Genomic DNA, 18,545 nt, shown 5'->3' with positions numbered 1-18,545 from the left:
GTCACAATGGGCTCTGGGCACACGCAGCCACATGTCACAAAGGAGCCTGGAACGAACTGCTGTCCCCAAGGGTCACTCCCCAGCAGCCCTAGCCCAGCAGGGTGCAGGGCTCAGGACCAGCTGCAAACTGGCTGGAAGCAGCTGGTACCAGCTGGGACAGCACTGTATAAAGAGTGTGTGATGGAGTTGTCTCACAGCTTCTCACAGTGAGTAAGAACTGCACACTCACCAGAGAATTCCCTTCTAAAATCACAATAGAGGGCCCACTGAAATATACAGAGGCTCTGGCACATGGAACATGTGCAACACTAAGTTTAGGATAAAGAACTGTGATGTGAAAATCCTGGGCTCTTTGGTAAACAGTTGTCCTTCCACCATAGTTAAGAATTCCGTCATTTCCCCCTTTCTAATGCAGAGTAAAACACAGCAGAACTCACATGGTTCAGTAGGCAAAGAGAAAAAACCCAGAGATGAGCTGCTGGAATACAATATCCAAAATGGCTGGAATGTTCACATAGCTCCAATTTAAACTGGGAAATGACATGAGGACATAATGGTGAACATTGCAGTGGAGGAGGGTAGGGTTAGATGGGATGTTGGGATGGAATTGTTCCCTCTGATGGAGGTGAGGCCCTGGCACAGGTTGCCCAGAGAAGCTGTGGCTGCCCCTGCATCCCTGGAAGTGTCCAAGGCCAGGCTGGATGGGGCTTGGAGCAAGCTGGGACTGTGGAAGTTGTCCCTGCCCATGGCAGGGGGTGGCACTGGATAGGCTTTGTGGTGGTTTTGATTGGCCCAAAACCATCAGCAAGGTATTTTTAACATCTAAGAGTAATTTAAACCCCTCAAAAGCTGTTGTGGTAGGCCTGGGGAAGTGTCTGAGGGGTGGGGAGTGGCACAAAGATGGCTCCTGTGTGTCCTTAGTGAAAGTTCTGGAAGTTTTTCATCAAGTCCAGCAGAGCCAATCCCTGATGGCTCTGAGAGTGATGGACATGCTGCTGGCCAAGTTTGGGCCAATTAGAGGTGCTAGTTATGCCTCTGTGAAAACATATTTAAGAAAAATTCAAAACAAGGTAGGCACGCACTTCTTTGTAGTTAGAGGAGGAGGAGGAGGTGGAGGTAAAAATATGTGAAGGGAAAACAACACAGAGACACCAAGATCAGTGATGAAGGTGGGGGAGGAGGTGCTCCAGATGCCAGAGCTGAAAATCCTCTGCTAGCCATGGTGAAGGCCATGGGGGGAGCAGGAGGTCCCCCTGCAGCCCATGACAGGCTTCAAGATCCCTCCCAACCCAAAGCATTGCATGATTCCATGATTCTCTGGTTCTACAAACTACTCTGCAAGCTTTAACCTCAGTGTGGAGAAATCAAGTCCATCCTGGTTAGAGATCCAAAGGATAACATTTGATGTGTTTATGTGTGACCAGCACAGGTCTTTCTTGTGAGAACATTTTGCTGTGCTTTATAAACAAAGATAAAGTTTGGATGTTTTTGCAAACAGGGTCTCAAGACTTGGGCAGTTCAGGCCTGGCCAATTAGGCCTAGGGGGAGGTTTTTGACTGACCAATCTGGGTGACCTGTGAGAAGTCTATATATATGGAAATCAAAATAATAAACTCACTTCTTTTCTTGCCTGAGAACCTGGGTTTCTATCTCTCTGCTAGCGGCTCAACAGCGACATTTATGTAGGTTAAAATTTTGTCATTGCCATGGAATAGGAGAGATTTCTCCAAAATGAAATATTGGGATCTTCTAGAGCTGGACTGGGAAAAAAAAAAGGCCAGTGAGAGGGAAAATGCTGAAGTTTGAAACACCTAGGACTGTAATACATGAGAGAATTAAACTTGCACAGAAAAGCTCACTAAAATCACTTTGGAACTATCAGTATATTCTTTCCGGGCAATTTTGAGGATTCACCTGGATCCGCCAGGCAGATCTGGATTTTCTGGAAAGCTCTCAGATCCCTCCCAAACGCACCCACTAGCCACTCTTTGGGAACATGGTGATTTCTCAAATCCGTAGAACTGGGGAGAAACCTCACAAAGGCGTGTGATTGTGAAAAGTTAAAATTCCTGCAGAAGGAGATGAATCGCAAAAGCATCATCCACCTTCCCTCAGCCTAGGCTGGGGCTGACAGGATGCACAGCACTGGGGCAGCTCATGTCTGCTTCTAGATTGGAAATTTCGTTTGATGAATCTTAAGGTATGTGCTGCAAGTTCTAGGGTATAACAGAAAAGAATGTGAGTTTATTTGCAATAGTGTTGAAGAACTACACTAAGCAGAACCTAAGGAGTGCAGGCTGGTGTGTGCTGTCTTTTGGAAAGAGCTGCTAGTGAGCTTTCCACAGAGCTGCCCTCGTGCTTTGATGTGAACAGAGCCAGCTAATTTTCTTCAAAGGAAAACAAGAGAGCAAATTAGTCAGGTAACCTCTGCCTTGGAGATTGTCAGGGCTAAGCACAATCCAAACATATCCACTGAATCCTGGTGTACTGCAGTTCATCTGCTGAAAGATGTGTTGTCATACTGGGGTATGCAGAATACAGAGCAGAATACCCAACTCCTACAGCAGTTTTCTGGAGTTGTTAGTGCTTCCAATGTAAATCACCAGGTTTTGCCTGGTCTGAAAATAATGACCTTTACTATTTTCATAGCCTTGATCATAAGCCTATCCACAAAGCAAATAAGGCTTAGAGCAGCACAAGAAACTTAAAAAACATTTTCTGAAACTTGATGTAACTTTTTAATAATAGTATTTTACTTATAATCATCACTTTACGTCATTGCCATACTTTTTCTATTTTGTGATTAATAATAACATTATATTGAGCTGTCTTCACTATTGATTTAAAACAAAACTCAGTTTATATTTCTCACTGTTGTTAAATAAAATTATTATTCTGGAAACTATCTTTCCTCTTCTTCATAGTGTATGCCAGTGTTGAAACAACACTCCCTATTGTCCCTTACTGTACTTTGCTTATCATTACGGAATCGTTTTGGTGCATATGGGCTGGATGCCTTTGGATAAAAAGGGGAGGGGAGAGGTGGGGAGGGAGGAAGGAAGGGCAGCCTTCAGTCCAACATCGCTGACCAGGGCTTTGCACATGCAAAGACAGGAATATGATCCTGCTGCCAGGAGCTGGGAGAGCACACGGGGAGGGGGAATTACCCCTGGGCTGCAGATGGACCATCCTAAAGATGGCCCTGAGCACAGTAACACTCACCTCACCAGGTGGGTGCCTGACAAAGCTGTCATCATCCCGCTCCCTGCTCCCCAGGTGCTCATTTCCTCTGGATTTCCCTCTCTTGGACAACTTGCCTGCAGTAAATGAGAGTTCATGTCTTGGAAGCAGCTTTAGATGTAATAACTTGTAGGAATCAATGCTGTGACGCCCACAGGAAACCAGAGCTGTGCAAATCCATTTCCCTCTGAAGCTGGAGCCAACTGGGCCACGAGGTCACCACTGAGTGACAGCAGACATGAGCACCTGTGAGGCTGCTCCAGCAGGGCACTGCTGCTCTCTAAGGGGCTGAAACCATTATTTATTGCCTGGATGTCATAAAAATGAAGGATCCCTGTTCACAGTAGCTTGGAATCCTCTTCCCAATTGTTTTATAACCTCCTGTTGCACTGGAGCCAACCACACCACACCAAAACGTGTTTGCTGGGTCTTGGCAGCATCACTGCAGGGTGCGGAATAATAGCACAGGGGAGGTTTAGATTGGACATTAGGAAAAATTTTGTCACCCAAAGGCTTGTCAAGCACAGGAATAGGCTGTCCAGGGAAGTGACAGAGTCACCATCCCTGGAGGGGTTAGTGCCATTAGCTGTGGCACTTTGGGACATGGTTTAGTGATGGGACTGCATGGTCTTAAAGGGCTTTTCCAACCTTAACAATTCTGTGGTTCTGTGATTCTATGACTTGAAGCTATGAGGAAGCTGTCACTGAGCATAAAATGGGGATGGTTTAAAAACCAGAGGAGAGGAGAAGAGAAGGCCATGGGAAGGGATCTGTAGGGGTCAAAGACAGGTCCATCTTTTTACAGCAGGAGGATCATCACCAGCTGAGGTCTGTTCACGAGCTATAAAGAGAGCAGGGAGGAGGGCTGGAGCTCCATCTCCAATATGAATCACCCAAAGTAGATCCAGGCTGGCACAGTCCCATGGGATCCTGCCATTGCTGCTCTCCCTCTATCCATGCTGACTGTTTTTGGGGTATCTGTGGGGAGGTCCCTCCCCATGCCCAGCTCTTTCCTGAAGAGCAAGAAATTATGAAGAAGAAAAAGGTAGTTTCGATGATTATCATTCTCCCCTTCAGGCTCTTGAAATAGGGGAAAATATAGCAAAGTGCCCTCCCTGATTGTCTGTGAGTAACATTTTTTTCTGGGGCTGGCACTCCCTGCAGCAGAACTTTGGGCTGAACATGCAGCCAAAGAAAAGCCTTATGGGATGCTGTATACTCAGAATGCATAAAGTCATATGGCATGGGTGAGAAAATGATGATTTTTGAAGAAAAAGATATCACAAAACCTATAGCATGCAGGAAAGTTTTTTTTTTTTTTTAATTATACATTCTATTTTATCTTGTGAAGTTGTTCCTTTTCCCTTGCAGTCCCTGGGCTGCTCTGAGATCCGCCTAGTATTTTCCCTGGTTACCAGAGTTAGGTTATGGGATAAACACTGCGTTGCCTGCCCACAGAGAAGCAACAGTGGGAGGAAATCCAAATCATACCCTGTCCAAGCTACTCCCAGGCCCATTGCAGGAGCTGTCAGAGGCACAAAGGCAGATGGGAGACCAAATTACAGGCTCAGAGCAGGAGAAATCCTGGCTGGACTTCCCTGGGGCTGTCTCAAGAAACCCCCCAGCCCTGTGGAGAAGGCAGCTGGAGCAGCTTTCCTGAGTTTTTTTGAAGGATGTCTGAGGCCAGCTCCTGGTGATCTGTGCCACAGCTGCACTGGGGCTGTTTTATGTCCACATACCAGCAGCTGGGCAGACTGGGATCTGGGGAAGCCCCTGGGCAGGCTGCATGTCTGAGGCCACCTGGCAGGAAAATATAGGAAAAAAATACTACCAGTATTTAGGAATGGCACAGCAAATCTCAGTGCCAGCCCTGACAGGGGGGGAAGAGGTGATTTTGCTTTCAGACAAGCATGATTTCACCCGTGTCCCTCATGGCCATGGGCTTACCAGCACCAGGGTGTGTGGCCAAGTGACCTGTCCAGCCATCAGTGGTGTCTGGATCTCTTGTGATAACTCAGGGCAGCCCTAAGGTGGAGGTGACATGGACCCCTTAGGTTGTGCTCCCTTCTGATAGCAGGAGACATATCCATCCCCATGGAGAAAAGCATTTTCTCTTGTTTAGAGATGGAGAAACACCTTAAAATTAGTTTTATTTTTTCTTTATGATTATTTTAGTTCTGACACTGATGCACTATTTAAAGTCCTTTCTTGCTTTCAATTTGTCTCCCCCTCATTCCAGTGGCTGGGTCCCATATCTTGGATAACTTTTTGAGTATATTGCTCAGCACTTGATTGTCTCAGCTCCTACCAGTGGGTTTCAAAGTGGAAATCCTCCAGTGGATTTCAAAGCAGAGCCACCAGCCTGCTGGGCTAGGCTGGTCCTCAGGCACTGTATTTTAGTAGGTCCCACTTCAGTGGATCCAGCTGCTGTTCAGATATAAAGTGGAAATTTATAGTGAGGATTGCATCCTTTGACATAAGAGCTCTCTCTGTGTCACTTCCATGGCGCTGTCCCTCTCAGAGACCATCAGCCTTAGTCTGTGTCTGTGACCTATAAACACAGGAGTGATGTGGAAACCTCCTGTCTCAGGTGGGCAATCTCAATTCTAGAATGCACAGCCTCTTTCAAAAGATCAGCCTAAAAGCACTTGGCAAGTATAGCTGGGAGCCCAATTTCTCCTCTGAAGGCTGAACTCCTGAACTGCAGATAATTACTACTCTTCTCCCTTTGGTGGCATCTCCTATCTCAAGCTGTAGAAACAATATGTAGGTGCTTTCAAGTTTAAAATCAGTGAACATCTCCTGGCATGGCTATGAGTTAGAAAAATACCAGCTTTGTGCTTCCAGATGAAGAGCCCAAGGCTGCAGAGCTGGAGGTGTGTGTGTTCCCATGTGGTGGGTGAGTCACCAGCAGAGCCAAGGGCAGGGTTGTGTCACTGCAGCTCAGAGCATGAGGGTGGGAAACTGTGGAAGTGGCTGAAACACTGACACAAGTTGTCCAGAGAGGGGGAGGATGCTCCATCCTTGGAAACATCCAGGCTCAGGTTGAGGGCTCTGAGCAATCTGATCCAGCTCGAGATGTCCCTGCTCATTGTAGGATGGTTGGACTAGAGGACATTGAAAAGGTCCCTTCCATCCCACACCATTCCGTCATTCCGTGGCTGCTGGCAGGTGACACACGGCCCTGGTTTGGGACACGGCCCCACTGTCCCTGTGCTGCTGGGTGGTGGCATGTTCCTCAAACAAGCATTCCAGCCGTGTTGCCTGGAGTAGGACAGATCCGGAGCTGCGGGGTGGGATGAAGTACGGCTGCCTTGTGCACCTTGTGCCGGGCTGGAGCTGGAGGCTCCGTGTGCAGATGGTGGCATGGATGCTGCCCCTGAGCTGTTGGCACAGGAGGGTCCCGGCAGGGACAGTCCCGGGCAGGCTCTTGCTCCCTCCCCGCAGCGGTGGCTGGAAGAGAGCCATGCCTCGGTGACAGAGGCAGGCTGGCGTGTCCTGCCGAGCAGCAGGCAGCAGATGGCAATGTCGCCCTGCCGGAACCGCAGGGATGCAGGGAGATGCTTGCTGTGCTGATAGCTTGGGGACAGGGGACAAAGCGACCCTCTCAGTGGGTCCAGCTCCTTTAGCAGAAGCCATGGGGTCTCAGGAAATGGTGGAGGTGCCCCTTGGCCCCGGACTAATATGGGTTTCTGCTCCCCATGGCCACCCAGGCAGGACAGGTGAGCAAGGGGATAGGTAGGGACACTCCTTTCTGCCTGCTGCCCTCCCCACCTGCCTGGCAGAGGCTGCTCTAGGGCTGGTCATGGCTGGAGTAGCTCAGATGTAAAAGAGCCCAGACTGGCTCTTGGTGGGGTGATTTTGACCGCTGGGGTGTCTGAGGCAGGGAGCAGCACCTGTGAGTGGTACTGGGCACAGCACAGAGCTGGTCAGCTGCTGTTTCAGCAGTGGGGGGAAGCTGCTCCCTCGGCTGAGCCTTGGCATGGCTGGCATGTGACCCTGGGCAGGGTGTTGTGCCTCCTCCCCCGGACTCACTCTGCTGCCAGCAGGTGTTTTCCAGGTGCAGCACCTGGGGGGTTTGGACGGCCACATGTCCTCCCTGTGCCCCACAGAGCCCCAGTGGGATGGCAAGCTGGGCTGTTCCCTGTCGCTGCCTGCCTTGGTGGTGTCCTGGGACCAGCCCAGAGTCACCTCGGGAACTTTGTGCTGTGCACTCTCTATCTGATGGGAGCAGAGCCAGCGTTGGAAATGTTTTCTGCTCCTTTTCTCCAAGCAGCTCCATTCCGTCTTTTATCAGGCAGGGCTGCTGAGCTCAGGGAAATGGGAGCTTGGGGCATGTTCCTGAGGCATGATTGTGGGTTTTGTTGACTTCTCTGAGCTGAGAACATGCTGGTGACAACATGGTGGTACAGAACACAGGGCTGGCATCAGCCCTGGGTGCAGGTGGCAGCTCTGGGTGCTGCCAATGCAAGTACCATCAGCTGCCAAAGCACCTTATCACAGGCCTGGGAAGGAGAGGCCAGAAGGTGCCAAGAAATAGTTTCGAGCTGCCAAAAGGAGCACTGTGAGTCCCCTTCATTGTGCTGGATCCTCAAATGTGCTGGATCCAGGCCTCTTCATTGCCTGGATCCAGCACATTTCATCATGGTTTGGAACCAGGCTGTTCCTTGGGGTGCAAGGCACTGAGTGACACATCCTCTGCTTCCCAAGCAGCAATGCTGTGCAGTCAGCACAGGGCCATGCTGGCGCTAAAAAACAAATTAATTTCCTCCATCTGAGCACTCCTGATTCAGCATTCCTTCAGTCAGCACTTTACAGCAGGTGTAAGATAACAGGAAAATGCTGTGCAGAGAGGAGAACCTGTTGCCCTGGCCAGGTACCTTCCCATCGGGCACAGCCACAGAGATGCTGGCACTGCACTCTCAGCACACATGGACCAGACGTGACTGGCAAAAAGCTTTGTGGGTCATGGCAGTGGTGTCCTCCTGGTGCCCCCTCACCCACTCCCAACTGGATCCCTGGCTCTGCTGAAGGGTGTCAGTACCTTGGAACTTGCTGGGCTTAGGATTCTCCTAAAGAAAATTAAGGCTTTATGCCAGGAGGCATCAGGTGTGTGTGTTCTGAGCTTAATTTCTTCCTCTAGGATGGATTTGTGTGTCTCTGTTTTCTTTTTGCATTTACCTAAAGCATGGCATTGCTGTCATTCATTAGACTTCAGGCTTCACTGCAATGGCAGCTGCATTTTGGGAGGAGGAGTGTCCTGGGCTGACACATCCATGAAATGTGGTATACAGTGCTCAGGAGAGAGAGGTCAGACTGAACCAGAGGTCCTGAGAGAGGCACTGAGGTTTTGGGGCTGGCCTCTGTGTGGATGCTGTGTGTGGTTTCATGTGCTCCTCCCCACTGGAATGATGCTTTGGTTTCCAGCAGAGGCTTGACTTGACACATCAGCCCTTAGCTGAGTCACTTGTGTCAGCTGGAGGAGCTCCCAGGAGACCAGGGCACAGCAAGGAGGTGCAGAGGGCTCCTCTGTCCTGCAGGATGGCGAGTGTGGGATGTAACAATCAGGGACCAATGGCACAGAGGGGGTGTGGGCACCTGGAAAAACGGACTGGCAGTGCTGGAAATGTCATGGCTACAAACAAGGAGGAGGGAAACCCTGCCTTGGAATCAAGCACAAACTGAGCAGGACCCTTTTTCACTTGTTATGTGCCCTGATCACCTAGAAGTCCTGGAAAAATCAATGCAGAGGGAGAAGCAAACAAAACTGAATGCACTGCATCTTCTCGGGACATTCAGAGATAAGGAATGTGCAGTCTTTGCAGTCAGGGGAAGGAGCTGATTCCAGCCCAGGACCAGAAGATGCCTATCAGGCTGGACATTGCTTGTGCCACGTACACCTGCTGGGGGTCAGACTGCTGCCAGTGTTATAAACCCCTATCACTCTTCAGGTGCAAATAAGCCTTATCTCCTAAAGTGAATCTTATTAACCAGGAGTGGACTTTGCTGCCCATATTGTGCCCTTTAAACCTCACTTGGAGCTTTTCACCTTCTAGTGAATAAGGCAAGGTGTGAGGAAAAGAAAAACAAAGTGGTTTCTTCCCTTGTAAACTGCTCTGAGCTGAGGGTGTCCTGCCAGCCCCATGGTTTGCTTTGGTGCAATGGTGGAGTTCCAAGAGCTCTGCCAACTCCAGCCAGACTATTTGGGATGTTCTTTGCCTAGTTTTGGAGCAGGAAATTGCCCTCATTCTACAGTTCCCCTGGCTAGCTCAGAAGAGTTTGTCAGAGGCACTTGCACACCAAACACTCCTTGCAGTGCTAAATCCACTGATAATGGACTTGCAGGTAACAATGCTGGGCTGCAGGGGCAGCTGCAGCCTCCAGTCCTGCAAGCACAAGCATTGCAAGGGACCTTTCTGGTGCTTTGTTTACTTAATGTCTGTCTTTGTGTTCCCAGGAAGGCTTCTGTATCAGGAGCAGTAATTTATGAGGTCCTGGTAGGGGTGGTGACTTTCACACATGATTCATGCAGTTCCCAGGAAGGATCTTTTGCTCCCCAGGACAGTTTGGATCACCAGCCTGTCCTCCCTGTGAGGCTGCTTCTTTCCACTATTTCAAGATAAAGCTGCCCATTTCTCTTGAGAAAGGGAGCCTCTGGTCAAGGGAAAAGGGAAATGTTGTCTCCCACATTGGCTCCTCGTCCCTTAATGCTGTGCCCATCTCGCCAGGCTGTCCCTCTTCCCATGGCTTGGGAAAGGGGAGCAGTGCTCAGCCTAGTGAGTGGGACTGCAGAGGGTAGTGCAGATCAGAGAATCACAGAATGGTTCGGGCTGGAAGGGCCTGAAACTTCATCTCATTCCCATCCCCCTGCCGTGGGCAGGGGTGTCACTCACTATCCCAGGTTGCTCCAAACCCCATCCAACCTGGCCTTGAACACTTCCCAGGATGAGGCAGCTGCAGCTTCTCTGGGCAACCTGTCCAAGATGTCTTGGTTTCTTTAGGTGTAGCTATAACCTGCAGGTGTGAAGATGGCAATGGCACCATCTGGGCCTCTTGTACCAGCCTGGCTTCTCAAACTGCTCTGAGAGCTGTGACAAACACCAGTTCAGCAGCAGAGGAATGTGCTGCCCTGCCTTGCCAGTAGAGAGCTCTCGGGAAGGCTGGAGGCTTGGCTGCCCCTTCGGAGCTTTGCAAAGCTGCCTGGATGCTGCTCTTCCTGCATCTCCCTCGGTGGCCAGATCAGCAGAGGGCACTGCATGTCCATGCTTAATCCACCTGGGAAGGGAGGCAAGGTCTTTTCCACCGCTCTAGCTCTAGGCATGGACCAGCAGTATGTGCTCACTGACCAACAACCTCTCCCCCAGCTCCCTGCCCAAGAGCTCAGGCTGCAGGGCCACCTCCCTGATGGAAAGGTCAGGCCTGATGAAGGAAATCAGGAGGCATTCGGTGAAACGACAGGAAAATTTAGATCAAACGGCAGGAAATCCACCCTCGGGCAGCACAGAAGAGCTGTGCTGTGGAAAGCTCTGCTCTGGCAGGAGTTGATCCAAGACAAACAGGGAGCTGCCTTCTGGGATGGAGTTGCTGGCGGGCAGGATGGGCGAGAGCCGGGGATCTGGGTGAAGCCATAAAAGCAGTTCGGCTTTGTGCTCTGCTGTGGTCACCAAGGGCAGTCAGGGAGGAGCTGCCACCCTGCCCAGCCTGCACCATGGTACTCCAAGCCCCTGCAGAAGGAGCCTTTCCCACCGTGGCCTGTGGTGGATATTTATATTTATAATTTATATATGGGTGCTTAACAGGGTATTTAGCAGCCTGAGTGGCATCAGCCTGGTCTCAGCCAGGTTTGGTGGAGATGGTGCCCTCCTTGGTGCAGTGTGGGCTGTTTGGAGACAGGCTTTGGGCTCTTCCAATGAGACTATTTGTGTGCAGACACAGAGATAAATGTGCCAAAGTGGATATTCCCGTGATGCCTGTGGAAGTAGCTGCTTGCTGGAGTGAACAGGGAGCCAGGTGCTACCTCTTGCATTGCTGCAGCACTGCAGGTTTTGATGCAGTAGTGACTTCTCCTCAGTGGAGGCCTCTGGCTGCAGAGTCAGCAGGGAAGATCAAAGACTCGTGGATTTTCTTGGATGGAATGTCCTGCTGCATGAAAGGCAGGGAGAGTGCCTCCCACGAAGGGAGAGTGAGTGATTGAGTTCTGGAGTGTTTCTTCACTGGCTGAAATCAGGGCTTGTCTGAGAGCTCTTGGATGGCAAGTTGGCAGCACTTGGGTCACCACTCCATGACCTCACCTGGTCTGGCAGGTTCCTGCGGGGCTGAACTCCCACAGGAGAGCAGGCTTGTGCATCTCCACGTGCTACCTGTGGGCTGAGCCAGCCCAAGGCTTTGTTCAAACGTAAGCTGACGTATTTCCAGCCAGTAGGAAGTGATTGCTGCCTGGGAACCTGCCTTGGAGTGCAATTGTTGACTGAAACCTTTATCAAGAGAGTGAAGGTGGTTTTCAGACTTGCTGATGTCCTCAAGATAGCTTTCGTGGAGGCTTTCCAAGACACTGCAGTCTCAGCTATTGCCCTTTGACAGCAGCAAAGATAAAGATATGTGAACCTCCTGTTCAAGGAATCTTCCTTCTCCTCCTGTAGTTCATTGAGATTAGACTGCATTCTGCTGCTGCAGGGCTCTGTCCCCAGAAAAACCAGCTGGGGAATCACACACAGCCCTAATTACCCATGAAAGTGCTCTCTTGACTTGTCTTTCCTCACTGTCTTGGAGCGAGAGCTTGTGTGGAGGTGTCTGAGCTCTGCTCAAGTGTGAGAAATCCTCAGGTTGGAGGTGACTGATCCTCTCTGACTCTGCAAGCAGAGGGGTGGCTCTCATCCTGTTCAGGCTGCCTAAACAAGTCACTGTTGCTCAGGAAAGATGAGAAAGCTGAGCTAAAACCATGTTCCCTGGCACAATAAAACCTGAAACAGCAGTCTGTTTATGTAGGATTGTAAAGGAGCTGGGAAATGCTGCCAGCCTATCCATGAACATCCTGGTGAATCTCCTGGAGCCCACAGCCACAGTGTCATATCAATGTGGGAAAGTGTCAGACCCAAAAGGGAGAGAGGTCTGTAAGGGGGACCAGCTGAGGAGTTTGAGGTTACACAGACCTGCCATGAGAAGGACCTGTGGCAGGTTCAGTCAGCAGAGATGGAAGAGGAGGCAAGCTACAATGAGCTCTGGGCCACGTCCATCCTGCAGATGGAATCAGAGAATCATTTAAGTTGGAAAAGACCTTTAAGGTCATCAGCCATGTCCCCACGTTCCTTGTCTAGCCTCCTTTGAATACGAACCAGTGATTCACTTCCCTGAGCAGCCTGCTTTAATCCCTGACAACCCTTTTAATGAAGAAATTTTTCATAATGTCCAATCTCAACCTGGTGTGACTTGAGGCCATTTCCTCTGGTTCTATTGTTGGTACCTGGAAAAAGACACCAATCCTCACCTGGCTACACCCTCCTGCCAGGGAGTTATACAGAGTGATAAGGTCCTACCTGAGCCTCTTTTTCTCCAGGCTCCCCCAGCTACTCCTGGTGCTCCAGCCCCTCAATGTCCTTCTTGCAGTGAGGGACCCAGAACTGGACACAGGATTTGAGGTGTGGCCTCACCAGTGCCCAGCACAGGAGGATGGTCACTGCCCTGGTCCTGCTGGCCACACCATGGCTGGGACAGACCAGGTGTCATTGGCCTTCTTGCCCACCTGGGCTTGTGTTCAGAGCTGTCACCCAGCACACCTGATTGCTGGTCCCCTTAGGTGACTGCCTTGGGGACCTTCCCTCTCAACATTTAGGAATCTTCTACAGATTTCCAGGACAGATATATCCATGGCCGGCTTTTTCCTCATTTGTTCCTGAGCCAGAGGACAGTGCTGGCACAAACAGCTCCTCTCCCTGCCTGCGCTCTTCGATGTTGATTTGAAATAGTCTCTCTTTGGCCTTGGGTTTCAGAGGGATGCATTTCAAAACCAGAAATAAATGGGCTTGAAATATTTCCCATAATTTTGCAAGATCTCGAGCCTCTGATAGCCAGATTAGAAGGAGGATAACAAGGAAATCAACATTCAGGCTGGAACCACTATTGTTAAATAGACACCACTGTAAAGCCAGTACTTCTTGCATACAATTGAACTCATGAATTTTAGATATTAATGTATGAGAGATTGAGTAAACAACCATTGTGCCTCTAAGGAATGAGTCCCAGGCTGTCCTGAGCTGGAATACTTTGTACTTTCCTGATTGCCTTCCAAGAATTTCAAATTACTTGGTAAGAGAAAAACAACCCGGTTTCACGAGATGTTTGTGAGGTTTTCTGGATGGACTTAGTTCTTGTGCTCTGTGATGGGGCTGGTTTGGGGCAGAGATCTGGGCTGGGCACTGTAGGACGCTGAACACCTGGATGTTCATGGAGAGGTGGGAACTACAGGTGAAGGTTAAACCACCAGGGTCAGGAGGGTCAGCCTGGCATGGTAAAACCCTGCTGTGGTGTACAGGACTGCAGCTGGTGTGTGGGCCTGGCAGAGAGCGATCCCAGTTTTTTTTGGCATGGAAACATCATGGACACTGGCATGGAGAAGGGAAGGGACAAGTGGGAAGACACACAGCAGTTCAGGGCGAGAGCCAGCAAGCAAAGGGCTCTGCTTGCCTAATTCATGAGCCTTTCAGGAGCAGCTCGGATGCTCTTGGGGCATGGGTCCATGGGGCCAGGCCCCAGGGACAAAGGGGTGTGTGGCCAGGCCACATCCTCCATGCCATGGAGAGACTGTGCCGTGCTCTCCAGGGAAGCTGAGGCCCGTGCTATGCACTTCTGGGTTCTCCAGGCTTACCCAGAGCGCTTCTGTGCCACAGTGGCCCTGCCAATTGCCAGTTGTCCCTCTGGGCCAGCCCAGACAATCCTGCCTTGGGCATCCTGGCCAGCACTTTGGTAAAGCATGCAGGATGGGTCCCTCACTACCTGGCTTCATCTTGGTTTTGGTTCCCAAGCCAGCAACCTGGAGCTGTGGAAAGAGTCATGAATTCGGGTTACCAAACCATCTGCTGGCTGCATTTTAAAAAGCAATTAAAGCAAAATTGTTTCCAGCCCTTCTGTTTGCAAGATGTAGTCTAAAGAGAGAGAGCCAAGCCAGGATTTGCCCGATCCTGCCGCTGCTCCAAGTATGAGTTAATTTGATTTAATTCCTCTGCTATGCATGCTGAAAAATGAGGATTTCCCTACTGAGGGCCCAGGGAGCATGCAGGTAAGCAGGACTGTGCGCTGTACAATTTAAATGATTGTGAAAATGGTATTTTGAGACTTTTGAAATTGCTTTTAATTAGATATTATTAATCAGAGTTTAAAAATGTAGGAAGCAGGAATACTTTTGTATGATAGAGGATGATAGAGTATTGCTGGAGATTGATGGATGGCAGGTCTAGGCAGTGCTGGAGGGTTTGAGGAGCTCTTGCTGGGGCACCCCACAGGGCTGGGGGACTAGTGTGGGGGCAAGGGTTCTCTGAGAGCTGCCTCTGCTCATGCACTGACTCCCAGGGACCTCTGAAAGCACGAAACTCTTCTTTCTTCCTTTTCTCGTGGTGAAAGGCACACAAAGTGGGGGGGCAGGAGGTAGGGGTGAAAAGGGAAGGTAGGGTGACATCATTCTTCCTTGTCCTCCTTTGGCAGCTGTCACCCTGCCAAATCAGAGGATGACCTTGTGCTGGAGGGGAAGGTGAGGCCCTGCCTGGTGGTGAAGGGCACAGATGTAGAGGATTTAATATTCTTTGTGTTTTTATGTCCGCAGGGTTTTCATTGCTGTTCTGCTGAGAGGTCATGCCCAGGAGAGCTGGGGAAATGAATCCTCATAACCCATGCAGGGCACAGCTTTGGAGACACTTGGGGACTGCCTGATGGCCAAAGATGACAGGATCAAGATGCCCTGACAGAAAGCAAGGACAGTTTGCCCTGGTGCTTCAGGCTGTGCTTTGTGGAAAGGTCACTCACCCAGGCCACCTGTGACAAACCTGTGATGCTCTGGGAGTGAAGGAGAGAGAGGAGATTTGGGACAAAGCACCTTCTTTTTCCACCAGGAGAAGGTGCCATGTCCCAGTGCTGAGTCTTGGAGAGGGTGAGATGAGATAAGACGAATCAGAGAATCCCAGAATGGTTTCGACTGGAAGGGACAGTAAAGATAATTTAGTTCCAGCCCCCTGCCATGGGCAGGGACACCTTTCACCACACCAGGCTGCCAGAGCCCTGTCCAACCTAGCCTTGAACACTTCCAGGGATGGGGCTGCCACAGCTTCACCACCCTCATAGGGAAAATTTTCTTCCTAATATCCAATCTAACCCTGCTGTCTTTCGATTCACACCCATTTCCCCTTTTTCCTGTCACTACAGTTCCTGATGATGAATCCCTCTCTGGCTCTCTTCAGACACTGGAAGGTGCTGTGAGGTCTCCATGCAACCTTGTCTTCTCCAGGCTGAACAGCCCCATCTTTCTCAGCCTGTCTCCACAGGGGAGGTGCTCTTACCACCTTTGTGGGCCTTCTCATGACAGTTCCATGTCGTTCTTATATTGGGGACACCAGAATTGTCTAGATGAGATGGAAAGAAATGAAGTGATGGTGCTGTGTTGAGTCTGGGGAGCGCAGGATGCTGTGGGGACAGCCCGGCTCGGCTGTGCCAACAACCAGCGGCGCATCAAGGGGGCAGAAACCCCCAGAAAGCCCCATAAGCACGGCAAGGAGGTGTTCCCTGATGAACAGAGGGCTTAGCACAACGGCAGGGTCTCTGCTGGGGTGGCTGCTTGGTTTACAAGGAGAAAGCCCCGAGCGCAGCCCCGGGCCGAGCTTATGTAAGAGCTGGCAGCGGGGCCGGCGGTGCGGAAACCCAGCGGGGCGCAGCCGCCTTTGATTCTCTCCTGTTTGCTCAGCAGCTTTCATGCGGCGGGGGAGCAGGGCGAGGACGCGAGATTCCTGCACACTGAACTCCTCTGTTTCTCTCGGCAGGATAAACAGGACATAAAACAAAGCCCCGAGCCAGCTCTCGCCTCGGAGGCAGCGTGCTGCCAAAACCCCCGCGGGACAGCCTGTTGCCCTGGGGAGCAGCCACCCCATCCGGGGTGCCACGGGCTGGGAAGCAGGAGGTGAGGGGAGCCCACCCACGGGGAGTATGGGTGCTGCAGGGCTGGTAAGGGCTGCCCTGTGGCATTGATGAGCAGGGAAATGGGGGCAAAACTCCCTGGCAGGATTCAGGTAACGAGTCCCATGAATTTGGAGAGCCCAGGATGTCTGGAGAGCCAGAACTGACACAGGCTGGACACCGTGTGGCCACTTTTTGGGCTGGTGTCACCTGCCCAGCTGCCCAGACAGCACGACTGAGCCCTGTCTGACCCACCATGGAGCAGCAGGGTGAGGAGGGGGCCAAACTCTGTTCCTCTCTGCAGTGGACTCTGTCTGGGGGTTTCCAGTGCTCCCTTAAAGCTGGGCTGCTTTATTTATCATTTCCCTTGAGGAATCATTTCCAGGCTCTCTTGCCCCCATACTGATCCCTGCCAGTGACAGAGGGCAATGGGGCTGACCTCAGCCCTTTCCCAACACAAGATTAGCTAAGATGGCTCCTCAGAGACACAGTCTAAATCCATGCCAGCTCCCCTGAATTTTCAGGGAACCACGATTTCACCACTGCTGTCCTGCTGCGGGACAAGGTGAGAAGTCAGGGAGCACACACTTGCTGGCAGGGTTTGAAACCTTTCTGACAGTTTCAATGGGGTTTGCTTGGGAACAAAGTGTCCTGTAACCACCCCGTAGTCACTTAGTTGGGGAAAAACATTGGCCAAGAATGAGGATGAGGCAAAACTCCTCACAAATGCTGTTGCTGCAGAAGGAACATGAAGAGAAGATGGTTTGGTGCTGCACCCCTGTCCTGGTGGCCTGTCCTGCCACCTGTGGTGGGCAGTGAGGCCCCCTCTCTTCCAGGCACTGCTGGTGAGTTATCCCAACCTGCCCTGCCACAAGCCTCGTGCCGCTGTGTGCACTGGGGTTGCCAGCTTCTGATCCCAAAAGGAAGAGCTGTGGCAGGGGAAAATCCATCTGGGATGAAAGTTGCTTTCCTGGCTGGGATCTGGGGGCTCTGAGGCACACACACATAAACCCATGGAAATGCAGAGGTAGGAAAGGCAGGTGCTGCCCTGAGGAGCAGTGTGCCTACTTTGGCTGCTGAGCACCCCTGCAAGTGCCTTAGCTCTGCTCCTCCAAAACCCTCAGAATCTTGGTGGCAGGGAGGATGCAAACCGTGGGACTGCCTGGGATCCAAACCTCTTGGCCTGGAGTTTTGTGAGAGCCAGTTTTCTTGTAGGATTCCCACTCCGGGGCTGATGGGTTGGAAATACTGCAAGAGCAGCCCTTTTTCTGTTTTGTTTTGTTGGGTTTTTTTCCCCCTGATGTTTGTGTCTTTCCACTTCTGTCTCTGGCCAAGGCAAGCAGTGCCAAGGCACAAGGGCCAGGCACACCCAGAGGGAGGACTGGGGAAGCAAAGCACCCTCAACCCACAGGACAGTGAGAACAGAACACAAGCACTGTGGTGGGAGCAAGGAGGAGGGGGGGGTTTTCCTTACCAGCTCTGGCTGAGGGATTCATGGAATCATCAAATGGTTTGGGTTAGAAGGGACCTTAAAGATCTTCTAGTCCAACCCCCTGCCCTGGGCAGGGACACCTTCTGCTAGACCAGGTTGTTCCAAGCCCCATCCACCCTGGTCTTGAATACTCCCAGGGATGGAGCATCCACAGCTTCTTTGGGCAACCTATGCCAGTGCTTCACCACTCTCTGAATAAAGAATTTATTCCTAATATCCAGTCTAAAACTGCCCTCTGTCAGTTTAATACCATTACCCCTTGTCCTTGTCTAAAGTCCCTCTCCAGCTTTCTTGGAAGCCCCTTTTCCATGCTGGAAGGTTCATGGACTCGAGGCCAGTACCAGAGCTCCCATTCAGTCCCCTGTCCCCTGCTCTTGCACTGATGCTGGGTCACCTTGAGGTCTCCCACCCCTTCCCAGCCCCATGGACAGCTCTCCCTGTCCCTGCTTTGAGCAGGAATATGGGCTCCAGCTGCATGAGTGGAAAAGGCTCCAGCTCCCAAAAAGCAGTGCAGGATCAAAGCTTTCTAAACACTCGGGGCATTTGGCCCGGGAGGTTTTGTTCCGACTATTTATAGCAGTTGGGGCCAAGCGAGTTCAGAGTTGGAGGAAAACTTTTCCAAAGCTGGGGGCCATTTGGATGAGGGAGGGGGAAAAGGAGT

The 18,545-nt window shown here is 51.1% G+C and overlaps 1 long non-coding RNA gene across 2 annotated transcripts; it reads left to right on the top strand.

Annotated features, from left to right (window-relative positions):
• Positions 1-23: 23 nt before the first annotated feature.
• Positions 24-18,236, top strand: LOC146434154 (uncharacterized). 2 transcript variants are annotated; one of them, XR_014853849.1, is made up of 4 exons: positions 24-206; positions 15,053-15,344; positions 15,649-16,957; positions 17,137-18,236. It is a non-coding gene; the product is annotated as an uncharacterized LOC146434154 (long non-coding RNA). The 2 variants fall into 2 exon arrangements; XR_014853848.1 differs by having other exon boundaries at positions 15,649-18,236.
• The last annotated feature ends 309 nt before the right edge of the window (positions 18,237-18,545 follow it).

The sequence above is a fragment of the Lichenostomus cassidix genome, chromosome 8 (genome assembly GCF_008360975.1).
Source record: "Lichenostomus cassidix isolate B80296 chromosome 8, HeHo_3.0, whole genome shotgun sequence".
NCBI lineage: Eukaryota > Metazoa > Chordata > Aves > Passeriformes > Meliphagidae > Lichenostomus > Lichenostomus cassidix.
The sequence above is the reverse complement of the archived record's forward strand: the minus strand, read 5'-3'. Positions and strand labels throughout refer to the sequence as shown.